Source organism: Macaca fascicularis, chromosome 18 (genome assembly GCF_037993035.2).
Source record: "Macaca fascicularis isolate 582-1 chromosome 18, T2T-MFA8v1.1".
NCBI lineage: Eukaryota > Metazoa > Chordata > Mammalia > Primates > Cercopithecidae > Macaca > Macaca fascicularis.
The window spans coordinates 16,274,202-16,286,304 of NC_088392.1; the positions used below are offsets into that span (position 1 = coordinate 16,274,202).

Sequence of the window (12,103 nt, forward strand, 5' to 3'; positions counted from 1 at the left end):
AGTGAAGGATCAAAATTACCCACAGTGAAGCACAAAGTGCATGCAATCCACTTACCTGAACTATAACAACAACAGCAACAACAACAAAATGAGGTCATAGTGTCAGATGCATTCAAATCAGAGTGACTCCATCTTGAATAGGGGTTAGGTAAAAAGGGGCTAAGGCTGCATTCCCAGGAAGCTAGGCATTCTTAGTCACAGGATGAGACTGGAGATCAACACAAAATACAGGTCACAAAGACCCTGCTAACGAAACAGGATGTGGTAAAGAGGCCAGCCGAAGGCCACCAAAACCAAGATGGTGATGAAGGTGACTCCTGGTCATCTTCACTGTTTATCATATGTTAATTATAATACATTAGCATGCTAAAAGACACTCCCACCAGCCCAAGGACAGTTTACAAAAGCCATGGCAACATCAGGAAGTTACCCTACACATTTTAAAAAGAGGAAGAACCCTCAGTTGGGGAAAATCCCTGCCCCTTTCCTAGGAAACTATTGAATAATCTACCCTTTGTTTAGCATATAATCCAGAGATAATCGTAAGTATACTCAGACAAGCAGCCTGTACTGCTGCTCTGTCTAGGTGGTAGCCATTCTTCTATTACTTTACTTTTTGAATAAACTTGCTTTCACTTTACTTTGTGGGCTCAACCTGAATTTTTTCTTGTGTGAGATCCAAGAACCCATTCTTGGGGTCTGAATCAGGATTCCTTCATGGTAACAATAATGTTTGTTGTTATACAAAGAAGTTGAGGTTATAAATCATTGATATTGATAACTATGAATAAAGTTAAAATAATCTAACAAAACATTGGAAATATGTAGTTGAATATGAACAAGAACCTTGAAATTTTGGCTTTTAACTCCATTCAGTTAGTATTTGCGACAAGTTAGTTATCCTCTATGTTAGGGGAAACTCAAATAAAAATCTGTCCAGCTAGTTCAGAAATAAAGAATTCAGAAAAAAAAAAATTATTTATTAAAATTATTACATCTTTGCAGTTCTACCAATGAATAAAATCCTTTTCCTTTCCCTGTAATATAACAAAAATAATTTAATTATTGCATTTTCATTAGCAATTAACTTTTAACCATAGCATGCTATTTGTTATATTTGCGCAAATTTCGGAATGTCATCCTGAAATTACTGAAACTTGCAAGATGAAACAATGTAATGAGGTTCTAGATACCAGGGAATGTTTTACAATGTGTTAGGCTTCTACACAGGCCTTACTTCTAACAGAATACTTTTTCATCGAGTTCACACACCACAGCACTTGAATGGGGTGGCACTTCATAAACCACCCGAAGGGAGGAGACTAGACCACAAGACCCCTTAAAGAACTTTCCGATTATGACTTTTGTTTTTATGATTTAAAAAATTGGAAATTTCCAGGTAGCTGAAAAACAATGGAGAAAAATAAAGAAAAAAAAATCTACACAAATGCAAGGCCATCAATATGATTTAAGACAGAGACTATCCAGAGTTTAAATAACAGTAAGTAAAAAAGAAAAATCACTTAAACCCAGCGCTTGTCTCTGCTGGCCAAACCCCAGTCCCACCTTGCTGCCTGGCAATGTCCTGAACAAAGGCCAACAAAAGAGAGAAGAGGAAAGGCAATGTAGGCCCAGCGGCAGGTCTAAAACCACTGCCAGAATGGGATACTAAATCCACCCCTAGTTTGCAAATGCAAAATCAAAACCAAATGTCCAGGTGAGACGAGAGGAGGCATTTAAAAGTTTTCATGATTTGAAGGGGCAATCTTCAAACTACTTGGTTCTTCCAGAATCTCAAAGCAGGCAGAAAGGAAGAAGAATTGAGTTCACAGCAAATGACTGCAACTCTGCAGCGTCCCTCACCACTGGCTCTCTGTCCATCTGACCGTTGTTTGTAAACTCCAGAAGGGAGAAAGGTGGCATTATAAACCTAGCTTGCCCCGTAGGACATGAATTTGCATCCTGAAGTAAATAAGAACATGGGAACGGCGGCAATGGAGTCTGCTGAATTCTTAGCTTGATGTGTGTGCACAGAAGCCTTGACCACACACTTTGTCCCCATGGCTAGCATCAGTGTGTTAAAAGATGTGAATCTGTTTATTCTCCCTTTATCTACTTTTTGTATAAATTCTTCACAGGGGGTTACTATGAGAAACTGTGACGGAGGAAGTTGTTATCGCTAATGGCTCTGAAGGTTGTTAACGTTAATGGATTAGAACTGGAGGCGTGTTAAACTCAGTGCTTTCAGGGAGCAGGGGAATTAAATAAAAGATTTTCTAGGCTCTGGCTGGAATTTTAGAGTTCAAATCACATTAATACCATTTGATCAAATCTACCGAAAGAACAATCCAAGCACAAATCCTGTCGTTGCCCTGGGCCCCCAGGACTCACTGGCAGTTTGACTCATCTGTGTTTAAATAGGTTTAGATTTGGGTAACTCTGATTAAAATTCAGATTGATGTTTTTAAATATCTTGAATACTATATATTTATTATACTTTCTTTGAAAAAATTAATGTAATTGTCAATTACAGGTCACTGCTTTATGACTTAAATATTTTCCCAGAACATGAAGATACTTATTAGGAAATAACTTACTGACTTAATCAAAAACTACAAAATTAAAATATTCTTCTTCGAAAAATAAATGTTAAAATCACATAATTATATGTAATCTATAGTCAAATGTTCAGGTAAGAAATCACACTAATCAGTTTTAAAGTTAAAATGTTAAAAATATAAAATAAAATAATTAAAAGCCTCTTCTTTAAACTTCGCCATTATCATCATCATTATCAACATTATCACCATATTAATCACTATCACCATCATCTTCAGAGGGGGAAGGAGAGGAGAAAATGATTTATATCAGCAATATTAGAAGTGCTGTAGGAGAGAAAAGTGACACCAAGTGTTGTGGAAACAAAAGTAGCAACTGCAGTAAAAATAAACACGCTGTTAGAAAAGGACATGAGATAAAACAGCAATATAACCCAGTGGTCATTTTAATTATTACTCAATGCAATGCCCTTCAAAAAAGCAGTGTGTGCATTTCATATAAGCAGTGTGCATATATAGAAGACTAATTTCTTCAGATGAGTTGTACATGAACTGGCACTCCTGGTGACAGAGAATCAGGTGAATTAGGACTTTGGAGTTCTCAGCTTCATCTATTTCCAAAGGAAAATAATATTCTACCAAAAAGATGCATGCACAGTACGTTCACCACAGAACTATTCACAATAGAAAAGACATGGAATCGACCCAGGCACCTATCAACAGTGGATTAGATAAAGAAAATGTAGTATTCATACATAGCAGAATATTATGTAGGCATAAAAAGAAGGAAGTCATGTTTTCTCTTTTTAATGCATTTAACATGACAAAGTAATGTCTTCTCACATCTTTATTATACTATTACTCTCAGGGTTCTGTGTTTAATGAACAGATGTAGGCAGCATGCCTTATCTAGTAATCAAGTATGTTCCAGTCTGCTTTTCTACAGTATTCTTTACAATAATAGATTTTACCAAAATCTTTGCTTTATCATGTATCTTTTAAAATCTTGTATAAAAATCAACTATTTGTACTTCCCAAGGACTTAGAAATTTTTTACATAAAAAGTAGAATAACATTCAGATCTGTGTTAAATAAAGGATGATCAAAATTAATAACATTATCAGGGGTTTGAATCTTTAAATGTATATGTCACTTGCTGTATTTAAGACTATTATAAATAAGAAGATAAATTCATGTAATGATAGTATTTTTAGACAAAGTTGCACAAAAATCTTCAAATAATTATAACGTTAAATTATTGTATGTGTTTTCTATTGTGCCATGATAAATTGGCAGAAGGTTAGTGGCTTAAACAAAAACCACAAATTTATTATTTTAGAGTTATATGGGTCAGAAGTTCAAAACAGGTCTCAGTGGGCTAAGATCAAGATGTTGACAGTACTGTGCTCTTTTCTAGACTATCAAGTTATAAATCTGTTTCTTTGCCTCTTCCAACTTCTAGACAATTCCCACATTTCTTGGCTCATGATACTTTCCTCCACCTTTAAAGTCAGTAACATGGAAACTCTCTCTCTCTCATGCTACGGTATTTCTGGCTCTCTACAGACATGAACGTTTCCCCACTTTTATAGACTCATATGATTAGATTCGGCCTATCAGACTTATCCAAGATAATATCCCCATCTCAAGGTCCTTAACCTTAATTCTGTCTGCAAAGTCCCTTTTGCCATGTAAGGTGTTAAGGCAAACTAAATATGGCCTGACTGTGCTTCTATATTTGAGTCCTTGTGGATAAGCTGTAATCCAGCTTAATAGACAAGATTGAAAACCTAACTTAGGAATATGTGTCTATAATATAGCTGAGTCTTGGCCAATCCCAGCAGTGATACTTCAACCATTCGTATATTACTGAGTGTTCAAACAGTGTTCAAATAAGGCATATGCTGAGCTCTAACCAATCCAGCCATTCTGTACCTAACTTCCAATTTCTGTTTGTCATGTCCCTATTTTTGTCTATAAATCTTCTTCTACCACTTAACTGTGCTGGTGTCTCTGTGAATCTGCTGTGATTCTGTGGTTGCCCAATTCGTGAATCATTAATTGTTCAATTAAACTCCTTTAAATGTGTTTTGGCTGATGTTTTGCTTTTATCAAAGGTAACATATTCACAAAAGATTATGGCAGAGACATGTTTGGGGAGCATTTTTCTGCATATCACATCTTCACTGCCTAGAAAATTTCACTATCTATATGTGATGGTTAATATTAAATGTCAATTTTATTGGATTGAAGGATGCAAAGTATTATTCCTGGGTGCATCTGTGAGGGTGTTGCCAGAAAAGATTAAGATTTGAGTCAGTAAACTGGAAGAGGCAGACCCACTCTCAATGTGGGTGGGCACAATCTAATCAACTGCCAGTGCAGCTAGAATAAAGCGAGCAGAAGAAGGTGGAATAAGAGGATGTTCTGAGTCTTCTGGCCTTCATCTTTCTCCCATGCTGAGTACTTCCTGCTCTTGAACATTGGACCCCAAAATCTTCAGCTTTTGGACTGTTGAACTTACACCAGGGGTTTCCCAGGGGCTCTCGGGCCTTTGGCCACAGACTGAATGCTGCACTGTTGGCTTCCCTACTTTTGAGGTTTGGGGACTCAGACTGGCTTCCTGGTTCCGCAGCTTGCAGACAGCCTCTTGTGGGACTTCAACTTGTGATCGTGTGACTCAATAGTCCTTAATAAACTCCCTTTTAATCATACATCTATCCTATTCTGTCCCTCTAGAGAATCTTGACTAAAACAGACTTTGATACCAGAAGTGGTTTGAGAGGAACAGAATTTTAAGGATGGAATTCTTTAGTTGGTCTGAGAGTTTCAAGAGTTGACTGCTTAATATTATTAGACCCCAAAATGATAAGGACTCTACTTCTAATAGTATGGAGAACATTGATAGCCCTTTGCATGAATTATTGAGAGAGCTATGCAAAATAAGTACATTTGATACTCCTGATTCACCGCTCATGAGAGGCAAGAAGTTTAGTGACTCTATAGATGACATCTTTGACCATATGTGGAGAACCATGGAACATAATGAAATTGGTTTGTTGCTTCTATGTTTGCTGGACAAAATGATGAAAGAAAATGATGAGCTCAGAGATTCTAACTCCCAGCTCCAGAGCACACACTGAGCTTCAAATCTTCTAAAAGATTGCCCTGGGTGAGAATCGGATCTCCTGTAGACAAAGTGCTGAAATTGTGGAAAATCAGACACAAGCTCTTATCATGCTGGTGGCTGACCTGCAACAAAAGTAAGCGCTCAGCCTCACCAGGTGTCTACTGTTAAAGTGAGGGTATTAATTGGAAAAAAATATGGGACTCTGCAACTTGGAATGCAGGATGTGTGGGAAGACCCCAATGAGGCTGAGGGCACTGAGTGCCAGAATACATAATTGACGTAGACATACATACCAGCAGGCAGATTCCCCACATTGGCTCCTTGATTGGAAAGGTGAGGGCTATTATGGTGGGAAAGGCCAAATGGAAGCCATTAGAGCTGCCTCTTCCTAGAAAAATAGTAAATCAAAAACAATATTGCATTCCCAGAGAGACTGCGGATATTAGTGCCACCATCAAGGACTTGAAAGATGCAGGGGTGGTGATCTCCATCACATCCCTGTTCAACTTTCCTATTTGGCCTGTGCAGAAGACAGTTGGATCTTTAATAATGACAGTGGATTATGGTAAGCTTAACTAAGTAGTTACTCCAATTGCAGTTGCTGTACTAGATGTGGTTTTATTGCTTGAACAAACTAACACATCTCCTGGTACTTGGTATTCAGCCATTGATTTGTCAAATGCTGTTTTCTCCATTCTTTTTTCTCCATTCCATAAGGCCCACCAAAAGCAATTTGCCTTCACCTGGCAAGGCTAGCAATATACTTTCACTGCCCTACCTAGGGGGTATATCAACTCTCCAGCTTTGCGTCATAATGCTGTTCACAGAGATCTTGATTGCTTTTCCCTTCCACAAGATATTATATTGGTCCACTACATTGACAACATTATGCTGATGGGATCCATGAGAAAGAAGCGGCAAACACACTGGACTTATTGGTGAGACATTTGTGTGTCAGGTGATGGGAAATAAATTTAACTAAAATTCAGGGACCTTCTATGTCAGTAAAATTTCTAGGTGTCCAGTGGCATGGGGCCTGCCAAGATATTCCTTTTAAGGTGAAGGATAAGTTGCTGCACTGGGCCCCTCTTAAAACCAAGAAAGAAGCATAACTCCTACTGGGCCCATTTGGATTCTGAAGGCAACACATTCCTCTTTTGGGTGTGTTATTCCAGCCAATTTAATAAGTGACCCAAAAGGCTACCAGTATTGAGTGGAGTCCAGAACAGGAGAAGGCTCTGCAACAGGTTCAGGATGCTGTGCAAGCTGTTCTGCCACTTGGGCCATATGATCCAGCAGATCCAATGGTGCTTGCAGTGTCAGAGGCAGGTATGGATGCTGTTTGGAGTCTTTGGCAGGCCCCCCATAGCTGAATCACAGCAGAGGCCTCTAGGATTTTGGAGCAAGGCCCTGCCATCTTCCACAGAAAGCTACTCTCCTTTTGAGAGACAGCTCTTGGACTGTTGCTGGTTGTATCAGTCCATTCTCATAGTGCTATAAGAAATACCCAATACTGGGTAATTTACAAAGAAAAAGAGGTTTAATGAACACAGTTCCACATGGCTAAGGAGGCCTCAAAGTCATGGCAGAAGGCAAAGGAAGAGCAAACATACATCTTACATGGCAGCAGGCAAGAGAGCATGTGCAGGGGAACTGCCTTTTATAGAACTATCCGATCTCTTGAGACTTATTCTCCATCATGAGAACAGCACGCGAAAAACCTTTCCCCATGAGACAATTACCTCCCACCAGGTCCTTCCCACAACACATGGGGATTATGGGAGCTACAATTCAAGGTGAGATTTGGGTGTGGACACAGAGTCAAACCGTATCATTCTGCCCCTGACCTCTCCCAAATTTCATATACTTATATTTCAAAATCAATCATGCCTTTCCAACAGTTCCCCAAATTCTTAACTCATTGCATTATGAACTCAAAACTCCAAGTCCAAAGTCTCATCTGAGACAAGGCAAGTCACTTCTGCCTATGAGCCTGTAAAATCAAAAGCAAGTAAGTTACTTCCTAGATAAAATGTGAGTACAGATATTGGGTAAATACATCCATTCTTGGTGGGAAAAATTGGCCAAAACAAAGGGGATACCAGCCCCATGTAAGTTCAAAATCCAGTTGGGCAGTCAAATCTTAAAGCTCCAAAATAATCTCCTTTGACTCCAGGTCACATTGATGCAAGAGGTTAGTTCCTGTGGTCATGGGCAGCTCTGCTCCTGTGGCTTTTCAGGGTACAGCCCCCATCCTGGCTGCTTTCATGGGTTGGCATTGAGTGTCCATGGCTTTTTCAGGTGCATGGTTCAAGCTGTCAGTGGATCTATCATTCTGGAGTCTGGAGGACAGTGGCCCTCTTCTCACAGCTCTACAAGGTGGTGTCCCAGTGGGGACTCCATGTGGAGGCTCCTGCCCCATATTTCCCTTCCACATTGCCCTAGCAGAGGTTATCCAGGAGGACTCCACCCCTGCAGCACACCTCTGCCTGGACATCCACACATTTCCACACATTTTTGTGAAATCTAGGCGGTGGTTTCCCAATCTGAATTCTTGACTTCTGTATACCTACAGGCCCAATACCAAGTGTAAGTCACCAAGGCTTTGGGTTTACACTCTCTGAAGCTATGGCCTGAGCTGTACATTGGCCCCTTTTAGCCATGGCTGGGATTCAGGGCACCAAGTCCTAAAACTGCACAATGCAGCAAGGCCCTGGGCCTGGCCCACGAAGCCAGTTTTCCCTTCTAGTCCTCCTGGCTTGTGATAGGATGGGCTGCTGTGAAGACCTCTGACATGCTCTGGAGTCATTTTCCCCATTGTCTTGGTGATTAACATTTGGTTCCTCATTACATATGTAAATTTTTGTAGCCAGCTTGAATTATTCCTCAGAAAATGGGTTTTACTTTTCTAGTGCATCATCGGGCTGCACATTTTCTGAACTTTTATGCTCTGCTTCCCTTTCAAACCTAAGCCATTCCAAATTGTATCCTTGTGAATGAATAAAACTGAATACTTTTAAGAGCACCCAAGTCATATCTTGAATACTTTGCTACTTAGAAATTTCTTTCACCTGATACCCTAAATCATCTCTCCCAAGTTCAAAGTTCCACAGATCTCTAGGGCAGGAAAAAAATGCCACCAGTCTTTTTGCTAAAGCATAGCAAGAATCACCTTTGCTCCAGTTTCCAGTAAGTTTCTCATTTCCATCTGAGATCACCTCAGCCAGGACTTTTTGGTCAAAACTGTTTAACAATTCTCAAGGAAGTTCCAAACTTTCCCACATCTTACTGTTTACTCCTGAGCCTTCCAAACTGTTCTAACCTCTACTTGTTACCCAGTTCCAAAGTCACTTCCACCTTTTCAGGTATCTTAATAGCAGTACCCCACTCTACTAGGACCAATTTCCTGTATTAGTCTATTCTCACACTGCTATAAGAAATACCCAAGACTAGGTAATTTATACAGAAAAAGAGGTTTAATGAACTCACAGTTCCACATGGCTGGGGCCTTCAAAATCATGGTAGAAGGCAAAGGAGTAACAAAGGCACATCTTACATAGTAGCAGGCAAGAGAGCATGCACAGGGAAACTACCCTTTATAAAACCATCAGATCTCATGAGAGTTATTCACTATCACAAGAACAGCATGGAAAAACCCATACCCATGATTTAATTACCTCCCACCAGGCACCTCCCCTGGCACATAGGGATTATGGGAGCTACAATTCAAGATGAGATTTCAGTGGGGACACAGCCAAACCATGTCACTGGGCTTTGGTAGAAACTGAATATTTAACTGTGGGTCATCAAGTCACCATGTAACCTGAACTGCCTATCATGAACGGGGTGCTTTCTGACTCACCTAGCCATTAAGTTGAGCATGCACAACAGCATTCCATCATCAAATGGAAATGGTATATATGTGGTCCAGAAGGCAAAAGTAAGTTACATGATAAAGTGGATCAAATGCCCATGACCTCCACTCCTGCTCTTCTGCCTTCCCTCCCACAGCCTGCACCAATGACCTCATGGGGAGTTCTCTATAATTGACCGAGGAAGAGAAGACTAGGGCCTGGTTTACTGATGGTTCAGCACGATACCAAACCTGGTTTACAGGTGTTTATGCATGATACCAGATACGATGGCACCACCTAAAAGTGGACAGCTGCAGCACCACAGCCCCTTTCTAGGACATCCCTAAAGGACAGTAGCAAAGGTAAATCTTCCCAGTGGGCAGAACTTTGAGCAATGCACCAGGTTATGCACTTTCCTTGGAAGGAGAAATGGCCAGATGTGCAATTATACACTGATTCATGGGCTGTAGCTAATGGTTTGGCTGGATGATCAGGGACGTGGAAAAAGCATGATTGGAAAATTGGTGGCAAAGAAATTTGGGGAAGAGGTATGTGGATAGACCTCTCTGAGAGGTCAAAAACTGTGAATACATTTGTATCCCATGTGAGTGCTTACCAAAGTGTGACCTCATCAGAGGAGGATTTTAATAATAAAGTGGATAGGATGACTCATTCTGTGGATACCACTAACCCTTTTTCCCCAGCCACCCCTGTCATTGGCCCGTTGCGCAATGACAAAGTGGTCATGGTGGCAAGAATAGAGGTTATGCATGGGCTCAGCAACATGAACTCATCAAGGCTAACTCCACTCATCAAGGCTAACTTGGCTACAGCCACTGCTGAGGGCCCAATTTGCCAGCAGCAGAGACTAACACTGAGCCTCTGATATGGGAACATTCTTTAGAGTGATCAGCCAGCTACTTGATGGCAGGTCAATTATATTGGACCTCTTCCATCATGGAAAGGGCAGCAGTTTGTCTTCACAGGAATGGACACTTACTCTGGATATGGGTTTGCCTATTCTGTACGCAATACTTCTGACAAGACTACCACCCATGAACTCACAGAATGGTTTATCTGTCATGGTATTCCACACAGCATTTCCTCTGACCAAGGCACTTACTTCACAGCTAAAGAAGTGTGGCAATGGGTTCATGCTCATGGAATTCACTGGTCTTACCATGTTTCCCATCATCATGAAGCAGCTGGATTGACAGAACTGTGGAATGGTCTTTTGAAGTCACAATTCTAATGCTAACTATGTGACAACATTTTGCAGGACTGGGGCAAAGTTCTCCAGAAATCTTTGTATACTCTGAATCAGCATCCAAAATATGGTACTCTTTCTCCCATAACCAGGATTCCCAGGCCCAGGAATCAAGTGATGGAAGTGGAAGTGGCACCATTCATCATCACCATCACCTCTAGTGACACACTAGCAAAATTCTTGCTTCATGTTCCCATGACATTATGTTCTGCTGGCTTAGAAGTCTTAGTTCCAGGGAGAGGAATGCTGCCACCAGGGGATACAACAATGATTCCGTTAAACTGGAAGTTAAGCTTACTATCTGGCCATTTTTGGCTTCTCCTACCTCTAAGTCAACAGGTTAGAAGAGAGTTACAGTATTTGCTGGGGTGATTTACCCAGACTACCAAGATGAAATCTGTGTACTACTCCATCATGGAGGTAAGGAAGAGTATACATGGAATACAAGAGATCCATTGTCTCTTAGTATTACCATGCCCTGTGATTAAGGTCAATGGGAAACTACAACAACCCAATCCAGGCAGGACTACAAATGGACCAGACTCTTCGGGAATGAAGGTTTGGGTCACTCCACCAGGTAAAAAACTACAACCTGCTGAGGTGCTTGCTGAAGGCAAAGGAAACACAGAATGTACTTCTACAGAAAGTAGAAGAAGGTAGTCATCAATACCAGCTTACAACAACATGACCAGTTGCAGAAACGAGGACTAATTGTCATGAGTATATCCTTCTTATTTTGTTAAGAACATGTTCGTGAATGTATACACTTGTACTAATAAAATATCTTCACTTTATTTCCTTTTTCCTTAATCATGTGACATAAGAATGACTGACTTCATGTCAGCATTTAAGTGTTGTTAACTTCATGAAACAGTATTTAAGTTAAGGATTAGTACACTTCTGGTTGTATGAAGGATAGTTGTATTATGTTAGGTGTAATTATGACCTTATTATTGTCTTTATTTGAATATTATATATGATTCCAGGAGATATGTATGGGTTCAAGTTGACAAGGGGTGGACTTGTCATGGTTAATACTGAATGTCAACTAGATTGGATTGAAGGATGCAAAGTATTGATCCTGGGTGTGTCTGTGAGGGTACTGCCAAAAGAGATTAATATTTGAGTCAGTGGGTTGGGAAAGGCAGACTCACCCTCAGTCTGGGTGTGCAAAATCTAATCAACTGCCAATGTGGGTAGAATAAAGCAGGCAGAAGAACGTGGAAAGACTAAACTTGCTGAGGCTTCTGGCTTTCATCTTTCTCCTGTGCTGGGTACTTCCTGTCCTCAAACA

At 40.4% G+C, this 12,103-nt stretch overlaps 1 pseudogene; it reads left to right on the top strand.

Moving 5' to 3' along the window:
• The first annotated feature begins 5,449 nt into the window (after window positions 1-5,449).
• On the top strand, window positions 5,450-11,552 carry LOC141409032 (uncharacterized; annotated as a pseudogene).
• The last annotated feature ends 551 nt before the right edge of the window (window positions 11,553-12,103 follow it).